Here is a 21,779-nt window from a genome sequence, read left to right as displayed (position 1 = left end):
TTGAGAAGTTAGAGGGTTGATATGTTGCGGGGTTGTTAACCAATGTCATAAAACAACATGGGTACTTCTGTTTCATGAGAAACTATTTGTTCTGTAAGCCTTCACCTGAAGTACAATAAAAAAAAAAGAAAAAACAAGAAAAAGAAAAAAAAATAATAAAGTATTCACGTGTTTCAATTTCTAAATTCATTGAACGCTAAGCTCCAACAGGGCAAGACTCAAGAAATGTCTCAAGTACTTAACACTTTAACCACCATGCCCCTAAGGATGGCACTGTGATCAGACTATAACAGAGGCTCAATAAATATGTGCTGAATTAATGAATAACAAACACATCCGTGGTCAACTGATTTCCGACAACGGTGCTAAGTCCACTCAACACGGAAGGTAAAATCTCTTGAATAAATGATGCAAGGAAAACTGGATTCCACATGCAGAAGAATGAATCAGGATCTATGCCTCACACCATACATAAAAACCAATTCGAAATGGATCAACAACATAAATGTGAAAACTAAAACCATAAAATTCTTTGAAGAAAATACAGGGGTGTGGCTGCAGGGCCTAGTTTTTAAGGATGGATTATCAGATGTGACAACAAAAGCACAAGCAGCAAAAGACAAAACAGATAAATGGGACCTCATAAAAATTAAATACTTTTGTTCATCAACAGACTCTATCAAAAAAGTGACATGGGATATAAAATTAAAAGAGGCATCTGACCTAAAAGTAAAATGGCTGAACTAATGCTAAAACTTAATGTTATCTTGCACACAGATTCAAACTCTGTTGCTTAGGAACCAACCCTATTATTAAAGCTTTCTGGTTAGGCTGAGACTGTGAATCTGTAACCAAACCTTACCAAAACTCTTAGTGTTAAATCTCCCCAGGAGATTTTATGCTCTGGGCGAGGTAATGTTTAACAACCTATTCCAAACAGTACTATCATGCCAGTATCATGCCATTGTTTTGTGAAGGTCATGAGACCTCCCCCCTCAACCACAGACCCAGCAATTATGTTCTTTAGCCTATCAGTGTATTCCAGCTCTATTAATGCAGCCAATAATGTTAAAAATCATGCTTTGCTTTGTCCCACCTTTGACTGACCTCAACTGCTGTAAACTAATCAGAATATTGTGTTTTGTAGTTCCTCCTAAGGTATTATAACTCTGTGGGGTTTGCACCCTCCCCCCCGGGATCTGTGAGCGTCAGACCTCTGAGATTTTCATGACCACCATTTGAATGATATATTGGCTTCAGTAAATCTCTTTGATTTTACTTTCACAGAGTTGGAGAGTCTTTTCTCTACAATACTTTGGCATAGTCGGCAGGATTTAAAGCCCCAGTGGACCCAAGGGGCTAAAAAACCGGGATGAGGCACCAACAAGTGGGCCCCTTGTGTCCCCGCTTGCTTTCTCAGATCTCTGGGGACCTGTCTGGAGCTGAGTGCTCCCAAAATCAAACGTCAAGCATTTCGGCTTGGTTCTTTGGGATTTATCGAGGCCACTTTCACTTTCATTCGTGGCTGAACAAGTTTATTAGCAGCTTGTGGTTTTAACAGGTGTTTGACTGTTCCTGTTAAGTGTGTTCATGCTCATTTTTCTTTTTATTCTGTTTGAGCTTTCGGTCTTTCATCTCTGTTCACGGTCTGGACATTTTGAAAGTTCCCCCTTAACCACAGTTTGAGCCTCTACTGAGGTTTTAAATGTGACAAAACTGCCATCAGTGGTTGTTTTAAAATTGTAGGCTTCATGTCCGAACTCATCTTTTTTACTTTCATTTTAAGTCTGACACAGCTGTTTTCTGAAGTGCTCCCAGGTGTTATAAACCACAAAATACCCTGTGGCAGAATCCCATTAGGTTTTAATTAGACCCTGGGAGTACCAAAGTTCTCAGTCTGTCTCTTGAACTCATCATATTTTGTTTCTGTTCACGCTTTGAACATCGCGTAAAAACTTTGAGTATGACACATCTGCCATCTAGCGGACAAAAGGTATAACTCTCCATGCATATCTTTTCTTTTCATTTCTCTATATCAGGCTTAGCGCACCTTTTGGTTGCCAGCAAGACAGGTTACTTAATCAGTGTGCTTTCAGGTTCAGTACACATAGGGATTGCGTCTGCTGACATAGTGTACCTCCTGGTTTTCTGTACATACAGGTTACTTAGTAAGATGAGGAGTGCCAATCTGACCACTGGCATGTGCTTGCTAAGGGGAATTCAGCATCTGATTAAAAAAAAAAATTGAGCTCTCTGCAGTAAATTAGAATCTATGGACCTCTAAATTAAACCTAAATCAGTATGCTAAAAAACTAAGTTGCTTATGTTGTATGGTATTATATAAGCCCGAATTTGGAGCTGGCCTCACAGATCAGTAAATGTATAGTTCTTCTGTTTCACGGTGTTTAAGAGCTTGCCTCTAATGCTGTGTTTGAATTTCTGTCTTTTATCAAATTAAAGGCCATGGCTGGCAGTAGCTGTTTTTCATAAGGCTGTCTTTTCTCTTCCAAGAAAAACTGCTTTTGGCGCCTAGGCTTTTTGATAATTACTCTAAGAAACTTTAACATAAATTGATATATTTGAAAAGTACACTAAAAAAAAAAAGATGAATTGTTTATTTTAATGGGTATAACCAGGCCTTAAAAAGAGATAAATTATTCTAAATTACTTCTTTAAAGGATCCTATAAAGCAGAAGGTTATAAAAATATGATAATCTTCTACCTCAGGATGGTATTATTAAATTAGATTTCAGTATTTCTTCAAAAATGTACTCCAAATGGTTTAATAATAAATGTGTTTATATAAGTTTAATAGTCCAAATATTTCCAAGAATTAACGAAGGTAAATATGTTCTGATAGAGATTTTTATGTTCTGTGATATGCACTGTTAAAAGCAAAACCTTTCTAAGTAATTTAAGCAATGTATTATGTACAAAAAGCTTTATTTTTTAAAAAAGAGGTAATTTCAAAGACCTATAGATGATTCACAGATACTGAGTTAATATCCAAGTTAATATTCTTTTTTTTGCCACAGAGAAAAGATGTATACTTATACATAAGTCTGCTGAAAACTATGTTCACTATTACCATTTGAAGAGTTGTACAAAAGACAAAGTTTAAAAGATTTATAAAAAAGGGGAATTTATTTGATATCAGAAAAATTTTTTATCTCTCTGGCTCAAATTTGCTAGGTTCACTTATGAGATTTTTAAGAACTTTTAATATCAAATAACATATAAAGGAAAGAACTAGATTTCTCACTGTTAAAAAACAAAATTTTCTTTGATTACTAGGTTGAAGAGTTAATTTATTTTTGTGTAATCTACCTCAAAGACCAGGGTTTGGCCTCTCATTAGAATAAGATTCCTAGGTCAAAGCATACCTGCATGGTTTTAAAAAAACTAAGGTCTTTAACCTTTAAAATTTTTTTTAAAATAACCTAAGTATTGTTTCTCGGTGATTATAATAAAGTCCTCACACCTCTGAAACTTCACAGAAAGCCACAAGGACGTGTTTCTGTTTTATAAAAAGAAAAATATAAAAAGGTTTATTTAATGTGTTATGAATTACATAACACACATTGTCAAATCAAGAGAAGTACCAAATTTTCTTTAACTGAAAACGTATATGTCAGCAATATTTGTCTAATACTACACAATAAACACATGATATTATGTCATAATTTTATTATTTCAATTGCTAACTTGGTCATAACTTTGTTTCCTTTGAATCTAGCATCATATCAAAGCCAATGGTTTTAATTAGGGAATTTATAGCATTTATCCACAAAGTTTTGTATCACCATTCAAATGTTTAAAGACTTAATAATCTTAATAAATTCTTAACGTATCCTTACTACATAGTACTATGTAAGTACTATGTTTCAAGATTATTATATATTATATCTGAAGCTCTTTGGAAATAAAGTTAATAATTATGTTTAGAAATATTTTTGTCTAAAGTTTTTATTTGACTTTATTTGGCTTTGCATTACTTTAGTAGTTAATTTCCAACAGGTCTTATCAATTTTAAGAATAACCTTATAAGTTAAACATAGTCATTTTTAAGTCTGTCATTCACAGATAAATTTTACCTTGCTGATTTCACTGAAAACACAACAAAAATGGACTATATCAGACTCATAAAAAGGACTATCATATTTTGAATGTGGATGTCACTGAACTAAAGTAAGATTTTTAAAACTCTGTGAAAACTAAGGGAGTTTTTCAAGCTGCTCCTAATCCAGAATAAAATGGAACCAAAATTAATTACATGGGACTGAGTAAACTAAAAGAATTACTATAAGATTTATGTAAAAATATTACTAACATACAATGTTCCATTTTCTAAATATAAGAAACCATTTTTTCCCTCTTTCCTTTTTTAATGTAAGAGTTGACAATTTCAAGAACTAATAACACTATGCTGGTTACAGAATATCCTATGAATTACAATATATTACAGCTCATGTCACAAAATATATTAAAGTGCTACAGACTCCAAAAAATGAATACTGAAATAACTGTAATGAGAAAAGTAGTTCTTTGGAACCAAACAGCCCTCTCTTGTATTACTTACACCAACTCTAATATTGTTAAATATCGTCAATCCTTAATCCAGTACTCTAATAAATGTTTTCACAGGTTAAAGGAGCCTCTGACTGAAAACCAAAATTCCAAAATCTGTCTAATATTGTTCTAAAAGACCATATGTATTAGAAAACACATCAGCTAAAAGATTCCCTGGAGCCTCATTATAAAAAACTATATGGAGTTCTTGCTAATCCTTGTGCCGCTAAATTACAGGGAGTTAAGACCTGGATACACCTCTCCCAATTAAAGAAGACTATAACCCTGGTGGTGCACTAGTTAAGAGAGCTCAGGCTGCTAACCAGGAGGTCAACAGTTCGAATCCACCAGCTGCTCCTTGGAAACCTCATGGGTTTTTGGTTTATAGCTCCTATTTAGACTATCCAGCCAACTAAGGGACTCAAACTAAAATTCAAACATTGCCAGGACAAGAAGAAGACAAAATCTTGCATAGACAACTCCTCCCAAGATCCAGGACCGGGCCTGTAAACGCTTTATTACTAAACACCAAACCAAACCCGTTGCTGTTGAGTCAATTCTGACTCATCGCGACCCTACAATACAGAGTAGAACTGGCCCACAGAGTTTCCAAGGAGCGCCTGGTGGATTCGAACTGCTGAACCTTTTGGTTAGCAGTTGTAGCTCTTAACCACTATGCCATCAGGGTTTCCTCCGAACACCAGACCACATAAATAGAGCTACAGTTCTCAAACTTTACATATTTCTTCTTCTAGTACTTGCTATTCTTCATCTTACATGCCTTTATGGTCTGCAGACTAATAACTTTCCTTTGGTGAATGGATGTTATTGAAGTTGTTACTTTGTGCCTAGTCCTCATACTTTTTGAAGTAACTCTGTTCTATCAATTATGTTTTATTAATTGGTAAAACAGATTTGTATACGTGAACCTTTCCGTATGTTTTAACCTAGAGACTTTATATATTTTTCTTACTAGTATTTTGATAATCCTTGGGTTATGTGCCACATCCATCCTTGTTTACTCATATATGCCCGTTTAAGGAATCCTATTTCAGTTTCTTGGTCATTTGTATACTAATCACTCTAGTTTATTTCTTCTGAGCAACTGTCCTCCATTGTAAAACGTTTCTTAAGTTCTCTATTATTATACCTCATAATAACCACTGATGCCTAAAAGGATAATACTTTTACCAAATTAATCAATAGCCAGTGCTAGCAATTTAACCAAATGATATCTTTGGTTGGCTACCTAATAATGTAAGTTCTTGTTTACAGTCTGTTACAAACTGAATTATACTAATAATAATCCTTATTATAAAAATTATAAAATGTGTTATGAGATGTGCATTTATCGTGCCCGAGCCCATTGCCATCAAGTTGACCTGAACTTACAGCAACCCTAAAGGACAGGGCAGAGCTACCTCATAGGGTTTCCAAGGCTGTAAATCTTTACAGAAGTAGACTGCCAAACTTTCCTCCCACGAAGCAGCAGGTGGGTTCGAACTGCCGACATTTTGGAACTGCAAACTCCACTTCATCTCATGCTCAGAGAATTACATACATCAACAATGCATTCAGGAACCCCAAATCAGAAAAGCCTCATGACTTAGATTAGCTATTTGAAAGAAGTTCAGGCTGTTCCTCCAGTGTGGCCATACTGGAGGATTTACTGGAGCTGCCCAGCAATCAAGGTACCAGTGGTCCCCAACTATGGGGAAAAAGGGGCTTAACACAAAACATACAAAAGGCTTCAGCTACAAAGGTTAAGCCGCCACCTGGGAGCAGCGTATTAACAAACCCATACAGAAGAGAGTATGTCCATAAGTGTGATTAAAGGATGTGCTTCAAAATCCTTGATCAAAAGGAGGAAATGATATGGGATATAAAATCAAAAGAGGCATCTGACCTAAAATGGCTGAACTAATGCTAAAATTTAATGTAAACTTTCACACAAACTCTTGTTGCTTAGAAACAAACCCTAGTATTAAGGCTTTGTGGTTAGGCTAAGACCGTGAATCTATAACCAAATCTTATCAAAAACTCTGTGTTAAATCCCCTGGCCTATGGAGCGAGGCAGCTACAGTGGGTGTGCCAACCGATGGAGTGAGAGAGCTGAGCACCTTCAGACCGAGGCTTACTGGCAGAGTGGAGTGCCTCCAGGCACTTTCAAGTGGAGCTAAAGAGCTTTGTAACTTGCCCAAGCAGGGCAGAGGCTGAGGGGCCAAGGGACAGAGATGTCTGCCTGCGGGCACAACTGAGAAGAATCTGTCCTGACTGAAGAACTGTATCCTTAGTCGTTCCTGATCCTGAATTGTAACCTGTTACAGGTATCCCTCGCTTTTTCAAAGTTTGCTTAACGCCACTTTGCTTTTATGAAAGACCTACATTAGTACTTGTTTTCACTAATTGGGAGAAATCCAAAGAGGATTTTGGCTTTTATGAAAAAAGATGAAAAGCAGAGATAGCGTTCAGCATTTGTTTTGCAGCAAGCTGTTAAAGAGGCAGCAAGCACCCTAAGCAGCAGGAGAGAGCCTCAGAGCCTTCCACAGTTCCCTGAGGGTGGGAAAAGGGTAGTGTCACGGGTCTCCAACCAGCCCTCCCTGCCTGGAGACCCCCTCCTTTCCTCCAGCACACCCCTTTCTCACTATGCTTTTTTTGTCTGCCCCCTTCTTTCCAGGCTGCTGGTAGGGCATGATCCAGTCTCCAGCCTCCCAGAGAGCCTAGATGGGCAAGCCAGGGGCTGGTCTCCGCCTCCTCCACCTAATCCCGCAGCGGAGGTGCCCCAGAGCCAAGGCCAACTGCCCCCCACCCCCAGCGTGTGTCATCTCCCGCCTGTCAACCTCTCTCCCAGGGCCTCGACCCCAGGGGCGGGGGGGGGAGGGGGGAGTGGCTGATTTGGCCCCTCCTTCTTGGCGCCTTCCCAGGTGCCTCATGGTCTCTGCCCTCACCTTGCCTCCTCTTCGCCTAGCTCCTGTAATCCCTATGCTGCCGGGGGCGGCTCCCAGTCCCTCCAGGAAGACTGAGATGCTGGACACTCTTGGACACATGAGCTGGGGAGGGCAGTGACCCGGGGGGTGGCCCTCAGAGCCTATGTCCCAATTAAGGGATGTCTCTGTCCTAGCCAAGCTCCTTCCCTAGGAACTACACACAGCATCTCAGCATCAAGCTACCATAGCTCTGAATTGTGTCTGTGAGCATCTGTGCTTTACCTTGATTTATTTATCATATCATACCTGCTTTTTTCTGTATGTTAGTTTTATTTTCGGTTTCACGTGTTATTTGGTATGATTTGGTAGGTTATTTTTTGGGTCTGGGAACACTAAAAACTTTTTCCCGTACAAATTAATGGTAACCGCTTCTTTGCTTTATGCCATTTCGGCTTACGAAGGGTTTCATAGGAACTTTCGGATAGCGGAGGAAATCTGTACTTCCCTAATAAGCTTCATAATTGTGAATTCTGTGTAGCCACTGCAATGAATCATCGAATCCAGCAAAGAAGTAGAGAGTGCCCTAGGAGGAATGGCCGGTGTCAGAATTGGTAAAAAGGTTGGAGAAAGGAGGTATGTTTGACCTTCAACTTATAAGAATCAGCCTTGGGCTATTGATCTTGCTTCTCCTTCCCCCTTGTGAAGTTAAAGGGGGTCAGACGTCTTTGACACACCATTTTTACACCGGTCCTTACCATGCAGCTAGCAATAAAGGTGGGATTTGCCTGCCTTGGCCCTTGTTTAGTGCAGTAAGCACACAACCTGAGTATCCATCAACAGATAAATGTATAAATGAAACGTGGTATATACATACAATGGAATACTACTCAGCCGTAAAGAAAAATAAAGTCTTGATGCATGTCACTCCATGGCTGAACCTCGAAAACATTATGCTGAGGGCAATTAGTCAGTTACAAAAGGACAAATATTATATGATCTTGCTTATATGAAATAAGCAGATGTACAGAAACTGAAAATTATCAGTGGTTATCAAGGGTAGGAGGGAGAGAGAGAGGGCATTCAGTTTATGTTAATGGTGGTAGAATAATTTGGAAAAAGACAGCGAGAATGGTTGCACAACTTGAAGAATGCAATCAATGTCACTGAAATGTACATGTAGAAACTGTTGAGATGGCGCATATTTTACTATGTATATTTTCACCATAATTTTTTTTAAACAGTGAGAACAGCCTGAAATGACCCTGAAAATGAGATGCCTCATTTTCTCAATAAAAACTAAAGTAGTTTTTACAACTTGAATATAAACCAATAGGAATACAGATGAAATAGTCATTTACTTTAAATCTACTGATTTAGTTCACAGATGTTTAACAGTACATATTATTAACATAATATAACTAAAGATATTACTTTACTCCACTCACATTTCAGAAAACAATTTTAGTCAAACTCTTCACGTTCATCTTAGATGTTGGATCTTCGTTATGACTACAGCCACTTTTTGAATCATCTAATCATTTTGAATCATCAACTTTACTTCCATCTAAGTTGTCTGAGATGCTGTCCTTTTTGAATCATGTATTAAGCTGTTACCTGACATTTTATTCCAAATACTACTAATACCCATTCACAAAATATGAAGACTTTTTTTTCTCATTTGTCCTATAGGTATGTATTTATAATCTCCATAATATAGCCACTTATTATATTACTTTTTAAAGTAATTTTTTAAGGAAATGTGCATATAATATCTAATACTTGCAGTTTTCAAGGTCATATTCAGGAAAGATTATTTAATCTGTGCTAAATTCTAAACCAGATGCATCCTCTATAAACAACCAAACTGGTACTAAGGGCATTTCACGGCAATGTGTTTCCTTCAAACAGTCACTTGATTTCAAAAATAATTTAGAAATCATTCTGCAATATGAGCCACTTTACAGGACTCAAACATAAGGCAACTTCCTTTTAGAATTGAGAACACCTCACCTAATATTCAAGCACATAGGACAATTAACAGAACTTCTGATTACCAACGGGCTTTCTATATACAGTCATGCATCGCTTAACATCCACGATACGTTCTGTGAAATACGTTATGTGATCTGGATGTTGTCCAAACACCATATTATAATATATACTTAGCAAAGCTATATGGGATGCCTTTCATTTCACTTCCAAATCGATACTTCTCCTTTGCCTCTTGCAGCTGCTATCACTAGCACTGGTTTTGCTGTGTTTGGGAGCCATGATGCACTTCATGGTAATAGTTTCGAAAGAAAAGTAAACAGATAATGCTACAACACTCAAGAGACACACGATACATGCAACTGGGTGCTGCTGCCTATGAGTTGAAGCATACACTGTTACACGGCAAACTTTTTATTTGTAAGTAGGGAAAGTTCACATTAAAATAAAGATAGAAAGTACAGTACAGTACGTACATAAGCCAGTAACAGGCATTCATTATGACTATCAAGACATATGTGTTATAAGTTATATATGTATTGTACCATTATACGCCTGGCAGCGCAATCGCTTTGTATACAAGAGACAAGAGATATACGCGTTGTGTGGGGGAAGTTGTGTTCGCTACATCCAGTTACGTCTGCTACATCCTGTTCTCCAATCGGAATTTCCAAACTCTATTATAACCTTATGGGACCACGGATGTATATATAGTCGGACATTGCCTGAACCGACGTTGTGCAGTGCATGACTGTACAGGCAATTACTTCCAACCGTGAACAGAGTAATAGGGATCAGATTGACTCTCCTCCCTTAAACTACTAAAAAACCAGACAAACATGAAACAATGCTTTTCAGACACTGAACAGCGCAAAACAGTGAACCCTCTGAGATGAGAAACAAATCAGGTGAGCCTCCCTAAGTGCCCAAGATAAATGGCTAGAAAGTTTCCAGGCTGTTGTAGAGGGAAGAGGAACCTAAACAGAGCCCAGCAGTTTGAGCTGAAGAGATAAGAGTTGAGAATTCATGGAAGTCAAGGGGGTTAAAATTCACAGATAAGAGCGACAAAGAGGAGAGAGCTGCCAGAAAGGGGAGCTGCACAGAGAGAGCTCCAGCGATCTGCAGGGAGTTACCCTTTGGTCTTCAGAATGGGACTGATCAGTGCATGCACATAAGAAAACTTGAGACTGGGGAAAGAACTACCTTAAAGCAGCAGATGGAACAATCTCCAGAGCTCATACAGAGTCATGAACAGTCTGTGATCCCACTAGCCAGAGTAGGAAAACTCATTACCTAAGGGATACTGAGCAGAGTACTCAGAAGAGTATTGCCACAGTACTGAGACAAAATTAGTCCTATACTAAAGGCTGTTCTGGTCCCACTAAAAACGTTAAAAGCAAGCTTTAAAAGGGTCAATTGCTTTCCAAGTAATTTAACTGCATCCCAAAACACAGCTCAAGAATATTTAAAGGCTGGGGGGCGGGGGGCAATGATTGCTGACACACTGGGGATATTGCAACCAATGTCACAAAACAATCTGCATATAAATTTTTGAATGAGAAACTAATTTGCGCTGACCCCCCCCAAAAAGAACATTTAAAGGAATACAAAAATATCTAGGCCCACAAAAGGTAGAATTCACAATGTTTGCCATCCAATAAAAAATTACCAAACACATAAAGAAGCATGAAAATACAACCCACACAGGAGAAAAATCAATCAATAAAACAGGACCAGGAATGACACAGATGGCAGAGTTAGTAGACAAGGACATTTAAAAAATTATAATAATTTTATTCGTGAAGTTAGAAGAATGCATAAGCATGTTTATGAGACATAGAAAATAAAAAAAGAACCATGCTAAACTAACAGCGATTAAAATGTCTGAAAGGAAAATTCACTACACGGGATCAGCAGCAGATTAAACATTGCAGAAGATTAAGAACTTGAAGACACAGCAATAAAAACTATCCAAAATAAAACACATTGAGAAAAAAAGACAGGAAAAAAAAATTAACAGAACATTAGTGACCCATGGACAAATTCAATCAACTCAATATAATTGGAGCCCTTGAAGAAAAGACAGTGGAACAGAAAAAATATTTGAAGAAATAATGGACAGAACATTTCCAAATTTGGTGAAAACTACAAACCCACAGAAGCTCAACGAACCCCAAGCACATGAACCACGAAGAAAACTATGTCAAGGCACAGTCTATGAGAATGATAAGCACCAAATTCATGACAGTGGTTAATTCTGGGGGATGAGGCAGGAGAATGTGATCAGAGTGAAAAACAAAGGTGACTTCTATATTTATAACATTTTATTTCTTAAGCTAGATAGTAAATACATAGATATTCATAATATTCTCTCTAGTTTTTGTATGATTAAAAAAAATTTTTTTTTTTTAACAACACACAAAAAGGAGAAAAAAACAATGGAGCAAACAACTGTCAAGTAAAAAAATTCCTAAAAGAGATAGTAGGTTGAAACAAATGACATCAAAAATCCGTAAAGGTAAAGATCTAAAATGACACTGAAGAGGGATTTATGTTCTTTATCCTTTGCCACACTGATAAATAACTAATAATGAGTATGCAACATTTTAACAAATAAAAATTTCTTATAAAGACATCTAACCTTGAGTACTTAATATCTGCGTCAGGCTCTGATCTGAGTCTTAAATAAATTATTTCATATAATACTTACAATCACCACACAAGGTGAGTTCTCTTATTCGCACTTTACAGAAGATGAAACTAAAGGAAGAGAAATTAAGCAATTTGTCCTACATCATACAACTAGAGCTCAGTAGTGTAAAAGAGCTAAAAGTATAGACATGAAAAGCAAGTTACAGAATGCTATGTATTTCTCTCTATATATATAAATATGCTAAATAAAATATTAATACAGGATTGGCTGGACAAATATATATCAAATGGTTAAAAGAGGTCATCTCAGGAAGAGTGTTAAAAGACTTACTTTCAACAATGCGCATTTCTGTATATGTGTGTTTTTAAGATGTATATGGATTATTTTTGCAATCAGTTTTTTTTTTTTTTAAGGTAAATAACTGAAAAGAGCAATTACTGTGGAAAAAAAGGAACTGAAGCCAGATTGTAGAATGCTAGAAATGAGAAGGAAACAAAGGAATGAATGGGAAGGGAAAAAAAGAAAAAGATTAAAAAACTACTTTTTCAAGAAGCTTAGCTAGAAAGAAGAAAACTATAGGGTCCTACTGCAAAGCATGTGTTTATTTTCTTTCAATGAAATCTTTAAACTTGTTTACAGGATAAAGGAAAGAAAAAAACTGAGGCCCAAGAGACAGAAAACATGAGGCAAGGGGAGAATGGAGAGAAAAGCATCGAGAGAACAACAGAAACTGCTAATAATAATCATTTGAGAAGCTGACTTTTACCTAATTGAAAACATATTTCTCTAAAGTTACAATTTTAGCAACAAGTACATATCACTTTGGTAATCCAAAAAAAAATTTTTTTTTTGTTAAGAGCACATGAGATTATCACTGCTCTAATGCTGAAGATAATAATAGGTAAAAAACAGACATAAGGCAATAAAAATTATTAAAATGATGAGTTCCTGAAAACAACACATAACTCGAAACTTCTAATTCAAGACTAATTGGGAAGTATCTTCTTGGAGCACACAGATCTACAGCCACTGTGACATACTTGGGCTTTCACACAGATTTTGTTTTCTTAGCAACTGAGTAATATTTTGTAGAGTTTTCTTCTAGATTAACAGCTTGGCATAATATGGCAGTTGTTTCACTTCATTCATAGCGTTTCAGCATATTTCATTTCCATTTAAAAGTTATTGATTTGGGGGTATGTTTGTCAAGTTCTAGCACTATCATTATCATTTAAACACTTAATACGACTGTTATAAGATATAAACATAAGGTTTTTTAATTATGTAATAAGTGAATGTAAAATAACAGCACTATGATCAGCAAAATCACTTGGAGACATCTCATGTAAACAACCGTATGGTTCGTATGATACTGATAAAGAGGCACTGCATGTGGCAATAGCATAAACTTACAATTCACTCAGTGTACCTACTAGTTTTGACTTTGCTGAAATTTTTAAATTCCACAGACTCTGCAAGATTATGCATTATTTCAATTTATTTTTTTATAGCCTACCATTTAAAAATTCAAGTTAAATGAGGTAACACCGTAAATTTTGCGGTGGAGAAAGGGAATTCAGAGTAGTGTCTCTGTTGCAATATTGTCTCTGAGAGAGATGTTCTGCTAGAGAAACAAAACATCTGGAAGAAGGATAAGAACCCTGAGGAAAGTGATAAAACAAGAAAAGGAGCCAATCCCTAACATGTAGGGTTGTCAATGATTCTGCGGGCAGTAATTCAACGTTGTGACATTCATGAAGTCATGCTATAAAATTTTCTCGACCGTCTTCCATAGGCCATGGTAAAACTGTGAAGTGGGTGTCTGGTTCAAGGATATAAAATTGTTGGACAGATGGTACCAAAGATAAAAAATATACCTTAATTTGAATATGGACTGATAATAGCATTGTATCAATTTTAAATTTCTTCAGTCTTAATAATTGCATTCTAAATGTTTTTAGAAATGTTCATAGAAAATATATGGTTTTCTGTTTTTAAAAATGCTCTTGTTCTTAGGAGATACATGCTGAAGTATTTAAGGGTAAAAGATCATGATGTCTGCAACCTACTCTCAAATGGGTGAGCAAAACTAAAATAAAAGTTTATAAGCATATATATATATGTATACACACACACACAGTCCCTGGGTGGTGCAAATGGTTTACACTCAACTACTAACCTAAAGATTGACAGTTCAAAATCACCCAGCAGCCCGGGGGAAGAAACACCTGGCAATCTGCTTCCATGAAGACTATACCCAAGAAAACCCTATGGACTTCTATTCTGTAACACATGGGGGCACCATGAGTCAGAATCAACTCAATGGAAGCAAGTTTGGGTTTTTATACAGACACACACACACACAGAGAAAGAGACAGAACAAGCAACATGACAAAATAGCAGGTTTATTCTCCTATTCTTGAAATGGACCGCGTAAAGATTGATATCCTAGGCATTAGTGAGCTGAAATGGACTGATACCGGCCATCTTGAATCAGACAATCATATGGGCTACTATGCCGGGAATGATAAACTGAAGAGGAATGGCATCACATTCGCTGTCAAAAAGAACACTTCAAAATCTATCCTGAAGTACAACACTGTCAGTGACACGATAATATTCATATGCCTACGAGGAAGACCAGTTAATACAATTTTCCAAATGTACACATCAATTACTAAGGCCAAGATGAAGAAATTGAAGATTTTTACCAACTTATGCATTCTGAAATCAATCAAACATGCAATCAAGATGCACTGATAATTACTGGTGAATGCAATGTGAAAGTTGGAAACCAAGAAGTAGAATCAGTAGTCAGAAAATATAGCCTCGGGGATAGAAATGACGCTGGAAATCATATGACAGAATCCTGCAAAACCAACGACTTCTTCATGGCAAATACCATTTTTCAACAACATAAAAGGTGAATATACATGTGGACCGTGCCAGACGGAATACACAGGAATCAACTCGACTACATCTGTGGAAAGAGACAATCAAGAAGCTCAATATCATCAGTCAGACCAAGGCCGGGGCCAACTGTGGAAGAGACCATCAATTGCTCATATGCAAATTCAAGTTGAAGCTGAAGAAAACTGGAGCAAGTCCACGAGAGCCAAAGGACAACCTTTAGTGTATCCCAACTGAATCTAGAGACCATCTCAAGATTAGATTTGATACACTGAACACTAATGACTGAACAGCAGACAAGATATGGAATGACATCAAGGACATCATACATGAAGAAAGAAAGAGGTCATTAAAAAGACAAGAAAGAAGGAAAAGACCAGTATGGATGTCAGAATGACTCTGAAACTTGCTCTTGAACACAGAGTAGCTAAAGAGAAAGGAAGAAATGATGAAGTAAAAAACCTGAACAGAAGATTTCAAAGAGCAGCTGGAAAAGACAAAGTATTATAACGAAATGTGCAAAGACCTGGAGTTAGAAAACCAAAAGGATAGAACACACTTAGCATTTCTCAAACTGAAAGAACTCAAGAAAAAAATTAAGCCTTGAGCTGCAATACTGAAGGATTCTACAGGGAAATACTGAACGACCCAGGAAGCATCAAAAGATGGAAGGAATACAGAGTCACTGTACCAAAAAGAATTTCTTAATGTTCAATCATATCAGGAAGTAGCATATGATCAAGAACCAATGGTACTGAAGGAAGAAGTCCAAGCTGCAACGAAAGCATCGGCGAAAAACAAGGCTCCAGGAATTTATGCAATACCAACTGAAATGTTTCAACAAACAGATGCAGCCCTGGAGGTGCTCACTTGTCTATGCCAAGAAATCTGGAGGACAGCTATCTGGCCAACTGACTAGAAGAGATCCATATTTGTGCCCATTCCAAAGAAAGATGATCCAACAGAATGCAGAAATTATCGAACGATATCATTATTATCACGTACAAGTAAAATTATGCTGAACACCATTCAAAAGCAGTTGTAGCAGTACATCGACAGGGAACTGTCAGAAATTCCAAGCCGAATTCAGAAGAGAATGTGGAATGAGGGCTATGTTACTGATGTTAGATGGATCACGGCTGAAAGCAGAGAATACCAGAAAGATCTTTACCTGTTTTTTTTTTTTGACTATGCAAAGGCATTCAACTGTGTGGATCATAACAAGTTACAGATAACATCGCAAAGAATTGGGAATTCCAGAACACTTAATTGTGCTCATGCAGAACCTGTACACAGACCAAGAGACAGTCATTAGAACAGAACAAGGGGATACCATGTGGTTTAAAGTCAGGAAAGGTGTGCATCAGTGTTGTATCCTCTCACCATACTTATTCTATCTGTATACTGTGCAAATAATCTGAGAAGCTGGACTATATGAAGAAGAACGTGGCATCAGGACTGGAGGAAGACTCATTAACAATCTATACTATGCAGATGACACAACTTGCTTGCTGAAAGTGAAGAAGACTTGAAGCACTTACTGATGAAGATCAAAGACTACAGCCTTCAGTATGGATTGCATCTCAACATGAAGAAAACAAAAATCCTCACAACTGGACCAATAAACAACATCATGATAACGGAGAAAATACTGAAGTTGTCAAGGATTTCATTTTACTTGGATCCACAATCAAAGTCCATGGAAGCAGTAGTCAAGAAATCAAACAACATATTGTATCGGGCAAATCTGCTGCAAAAGACTTCTTTTTAAGCATTCAAAGGCAGAGATGTCAGTTTGAGGACTAAGGTGCACTTGACCCAAGCCATAGTATTTTCAATTGCCCCATGTGCATCTGAAAACTGCACAATCAATACGGAAGACCAAAGAAGAACTGACACCTTTGAGTTACAGTGTTTGTGAAGAATACTGAATATACCATTGCCTGCCAGAAGAACGAACAAATCTGTCTCAGAAGTACAGCCGGAATGCTCCTTGGAAGCAAGGATGGCGAGACTTTGTCTCATACTCTTTGGACATGTTATCAGGAGGGACCAGTCCCTGGAGGAGGGCATCACGCTTGGTAAAGTAGAGGGTCAGAGAAAAAAGGGAGGATTCTTAACAAGATGGACTGACACAATGGCTGCAATGAAGGGCTCAAGCATAACAACAATTGTGAGGATGGCACAGGACTGGGCAGTGTTTCACTCTGTTGTATGTAAGGTCACTATGAGTCGGAATCAACTCGACAGCACCTAACAACAACAAACTGAGAAAATAAATTTCTGTTTGTTAAAGCCACCCACTCTGTGGTATTTCTGTTAAGCAGCACTGCATTATTAGATAGCTAAGACATCTATGTAACAAGTTAAATTACCAAGAAATTTATAAAATTAAAAAAAAAAAAAAAATCCAAACCCATTGCCGAGGAGTCAATTCCGACTCACAGTGACCCTATACGACAGAGTACAACTGCACCACAGGGTTTCCAAGGAGCACCTGGTGGAGTCGAACTGTCAACCTTTTGGTTAACAGCCAAACTCTCAACCACTCTGCCACCAGGGTTTCCTATTAAAGAAAGGAAGGTAGAAATATCTGCCTTGAAGATTGAAATTTTGAGTTCTAATTTCAGTTCTTGTTTGTGGTAATAAAACTTAGGGTAGTCAAAACATCCCTGAATTACAGTTTGTTAAATTCTAAAGATATTATCAGCTCCAAGTGCTAAGGAACAAAATTTGGCTCAGTTCATATATGTTAGGAGGCTATCACAAGAATTGATGCTCCTAAAAAGTCCCAAACATTATAATATATGCAAACGTACCTTTTAAAACTGCAGTTTTAAAATAATGTTATTACTATATCCATTCCTGAGGAAGATACGTGAGTTTTTTTTAAATAAAAAGCTAAAAAAAAACTTAATCATCTTTAGCTTATTACTTAATTGCAGTATGAGAAGAACCACAGTTCTTACTTCATTTAAAACATATTTACTGAATAACTACTATGTGTAAGTACTGCATATATCTTCAGTGAATAAAACAGTCCCTAACCTCAGGGAACTTACAGTCTAGTTAAAAAAAAAAACAGTCACCACTGAGTTGATTCTGACTCATGGCAACTTCATGTACATCAGAATAGAACTGTGCTCCACAGGGTTTTCAATGGCTGATTATTCAGAAGTAGATCACTAGGGTTTTTTTCTGAGACGTCTCCGAATGGACACGAGCCTCCAACCTTTGGTTAGTAGGCAAGTACACTAACTGTTTGCACCACCCAGGGACTCCATATAGTTTACGTACAAAACAATAGACAGTGAAACTTGGGAGAGCTGGAACTTGCCGAGATTGTTTTTCTGGGCCTTCCAAGTTTTCCACTTTTGACAGGGTGCAGTCTTATCACTTTTCTATCGCACCTTTTAGTGGAAAATATTTGAGTTTTCCTTCTCTGACAGGTTTCTGCCTTACACAGGTTCTGGCTTTCTCAGGTTTTACTGTACATTTGAATATTTAATTATAACAGTGATGAATAGTATCAAGCAGAGACACAAAGTGCTACAGACTATGGCTTAATCTGAGAGATAAAGAAAGGCTTCTATCAAGAAGTGACCTTGCCAGGTCACTCAATCAGAATAGAACCCAGATGTTGACACTTAAAGCCTCTCCTATCACAAGAGAGCTCTGAATGGAAGGATTACTTAATAAAAGTCTGTACATTTCTAAGCTAAAAAAAAAAAAAGAAAAGAAGTAACCTTGTAGTGATCCCTGACACGCTCTCTTATTCTCACATCTGTTTCCAATCTGTCCTCAAATCCTAGTGCTCTACATTCCAGATATCTGTAATTCAGCCACTCAGCACTTCCATTCCCATCACTTCGGTTCAAGCCAACATTCATCCTTAAGTGGATCACTGAACAGACTCCTATCAGATCTCCTGCTTCTACCTTTTTTCCTCTATTGTGTATTTTCAATACAATAGCCTGAGTGATTCTTCCAAAGGTTAAATCACATAATGTCACTCCTCTGCTCTAAAACCCTGTAATGGTTTCACGAGATCTACCCTGGCCTTATCCTCTGTCCTCATCCCCTACTACTCTCCCTTATTCATTTTGCTCTAGCCATACTGGCCATCTTATTATTTCTCATATATTCCTGGCTCACTACTGTCTCAGAGCCTCTGCATTGTCTATTTCCTCCAACTAGAATGCTATTTCCCTGGAGAGCTGCCTCAACTTCCAACTCTTTGAACGAACAGCACCTTCTTAATGAGGCCTACAGTGACTACCCTATTTAAAATTGCAGACTATCTCCTCCATCTGGCATACCTGATCCCCCTTAATCTGCTTACGCTCCTTCCCTATTATCACTTATCAGTTTTTAACACAGTAAATGATTTATTAATTTATTGTTTGTTGCCTGATTCCCCGTTAGAATGTAAACTCCACGAAAGCAGGGATCTTTGCTTTGTTCACTGATCTACCCCAAGCACCTTGCTCAATGAATGGTACACAATAGGTGCTCAATAAATATTTTTTGAATAAATGAATGAATGAAGTGACATTTAAACTGAAAAGCTAAAAAAAATGAGCAGGAGTTGGCAAAAGAAGAGTCTTCTATGCAGAGGGAACATCATGTAGGGTCCCTGGAGCAAAAGCATACACTGGCCAAAGGAAGAAGGAATTCTAAAAGGTGAGAGTGGAAAAAATGCAGGGGTCAAATAATGAAGGAGTTCTGAGTCTCATGAAGGATCTTCCACTTTGTTCTGAGAGGAATGGAAAGCCACTGAAGGAAAATGACATGATTTGCATTTTATAAAGATAATTTTGTAGGCAAAGTGGTAATAAATTTGAAAGGGACAAGAGTGCGTGCAGATAGGAAAATTAAAGGGGCTATTACAATAACTTGGACAAAAAATGAGGGCAGGTTAGACTGGAGTGGCACGAACGAAGACAGAATGAAATGCTTATTCAGGTGAAATTTTGAAAACAGCAGCAAGTACTATAGATGTGAATGTGAAAAGCAAAATTAAAAAGTTTCTAACAAGTAATATAGTAAAATATCTTTATGATCTTGGAGGTGGAAAATATTTCAACAGGCACAAAAAGCATTAACTATAAACTGGACTGTATTAAATTTAGGAAAGTGCGATCATTAGAAGGCATCATTAGGAAAGTAAAACACGTGCCTCAGAGCAGGAGAAAGTATCTGCAATACACGCATACAATAAAGGATTCATATCCAGACAGAGAATTCCTACAAATCAATAGGAAAAAGAGATGATCAACAGAAAAATGGACAAGAAACTTGGATATTTCACGAAAGACAGCAAAATGAACAGTAAGTATATGAAAAGGTGCTTAATTGTTACTATTGTTAATGATAGCAAAAATGCAAATAGAACAACATGAAGTACCACTGCACACCTACTAACCAAACCAAACCCACTGCTGTGGAGTCAGTTCTGACTCATAGTGACCCTACAGGACAGAGCAGAACTGCCCCATAAGGTTTCCAAGGCTGTAAATCTTTGCGAAAGCATACTGCCACATCTTTCTCCTGCAGAGCATCTGGTGGGTTCGAACCGCTGACCTTTTGGTTAGCAGCTGAGCACTCTAACCACTGCGCCATAAACAGACTTAAACAATGGCAAGTGTTGGCAAAGATGTGAAGCAACTGAAATTTGCACATAGTGGTAGTAGTTATGAAAACAGACATAATTACTTCGTAAAACTACTGGTATTATCTACAAAGATTAAACACATGCATATCAACCATTTTCACACAACAGAAATGCATCCACAGGTGGCCAAAAGACATTACCAGTCAGCTCTATCATAAGGATTGTTTTGAAAATGCAAATTTGCTCCAATGTAATTGATATATCTTTAAAATCAGAGAGGGATCTGATAATCTCTGATCCTTCCTGCTCTAAAATTCTGTAATCCTATGTAACTTAAAAGAGAAAACTGAGAAACTATCTACCTCATTACCAAAGTGCTGACTGCTACCCACCACTTTTCCCTGATTTATTACTCACCAAACAGAAGCAGATTAAATTTTCCAGGCACTGTCTAGTTAATGTAACTACTAACTAGATGGGACTAGAATCAAATTCGGACAGATAACTATCTTCAAATGACTTAATCGTTCTGAGGCAGAATCCTTATTGCAAAATGTTTCATTTATCTCCACTCTATCAAATCCAAACCTACTGGCAACAGCATAGCGCAAAAAAAAAGAACATTATTAAAATTGTTATGAAAACTCCAAGAATTAAACAGTTTTAACTACAGGAAAATGCAGAAAGCAATGGTGACCTTAAGGTTTATGAATCAGTCTCTGGTGAATTTTAATAATGCAATCCTTCAGGCCAATAAACATAATTCTTGGGATAAATGGACAACTACGTGAGACCACAAAACTATATTTCTCAGATGGAATATCAGAGCAAAACCATCTCTTCAAAGTACATTTCCATCTTAATTATCACACAGATAAACCTCACTGAGGTCTACCAATTAAAGTATTTTTCAACAGTCTACAGCAATTCTGCATCTACTTTGGTGAGTGGTGTCTGGGGTCTTAAAAACTTGCAAGCAGCCATCTAAGATGTATCCGTTGGTCCCAAGCACACGAAGAACACCAAAGACACAAGGAAAGTATTAGCCCAAGAGACAGAATGGGCCACATAAACCAGAGACTTCATCAGCCTGAGACCAGATGAACTAGATGGTGCC

At 37.4% G+C, this 21,779-nt stretch overlaps 1 protein-coding gene across 7 annotated transcripts in view; it reads right to left on the bottom strand.

Moving 5' to 3' along the window:
- The window catches only part of DLG1 (discs large MAGUK scaffold protein 1), a 263,904-nt gene that overhangs the window by 227,487 nt on the left and 14,638 nt on the right, over positions 1-21,779 (bottom strand). The gene's annotated exons all lie outside the window — the stretch shown is intronic.

This window comes from Trichechus manatus, unplaced genomic scaffold, assembly GCF_000243295.1.
Source record: "Trichechus manatus latirostris isolate Lorelei unplaced genomic scaffold, TriManLat1.0 scaffold00026, whole genome shotgun sequence".
Taxonomy (NCBI): domain Eukaryota; kingdom Metazoa; phylum Chordata; class Mammalia; order Sirenia; family Trichechidae; genus Trichechus; species Trichechus manatus.
Note: the sequence above shows the minus strand (reverse complement) of the source record. Positions and strands in the feature narration are given on the sequence as shown.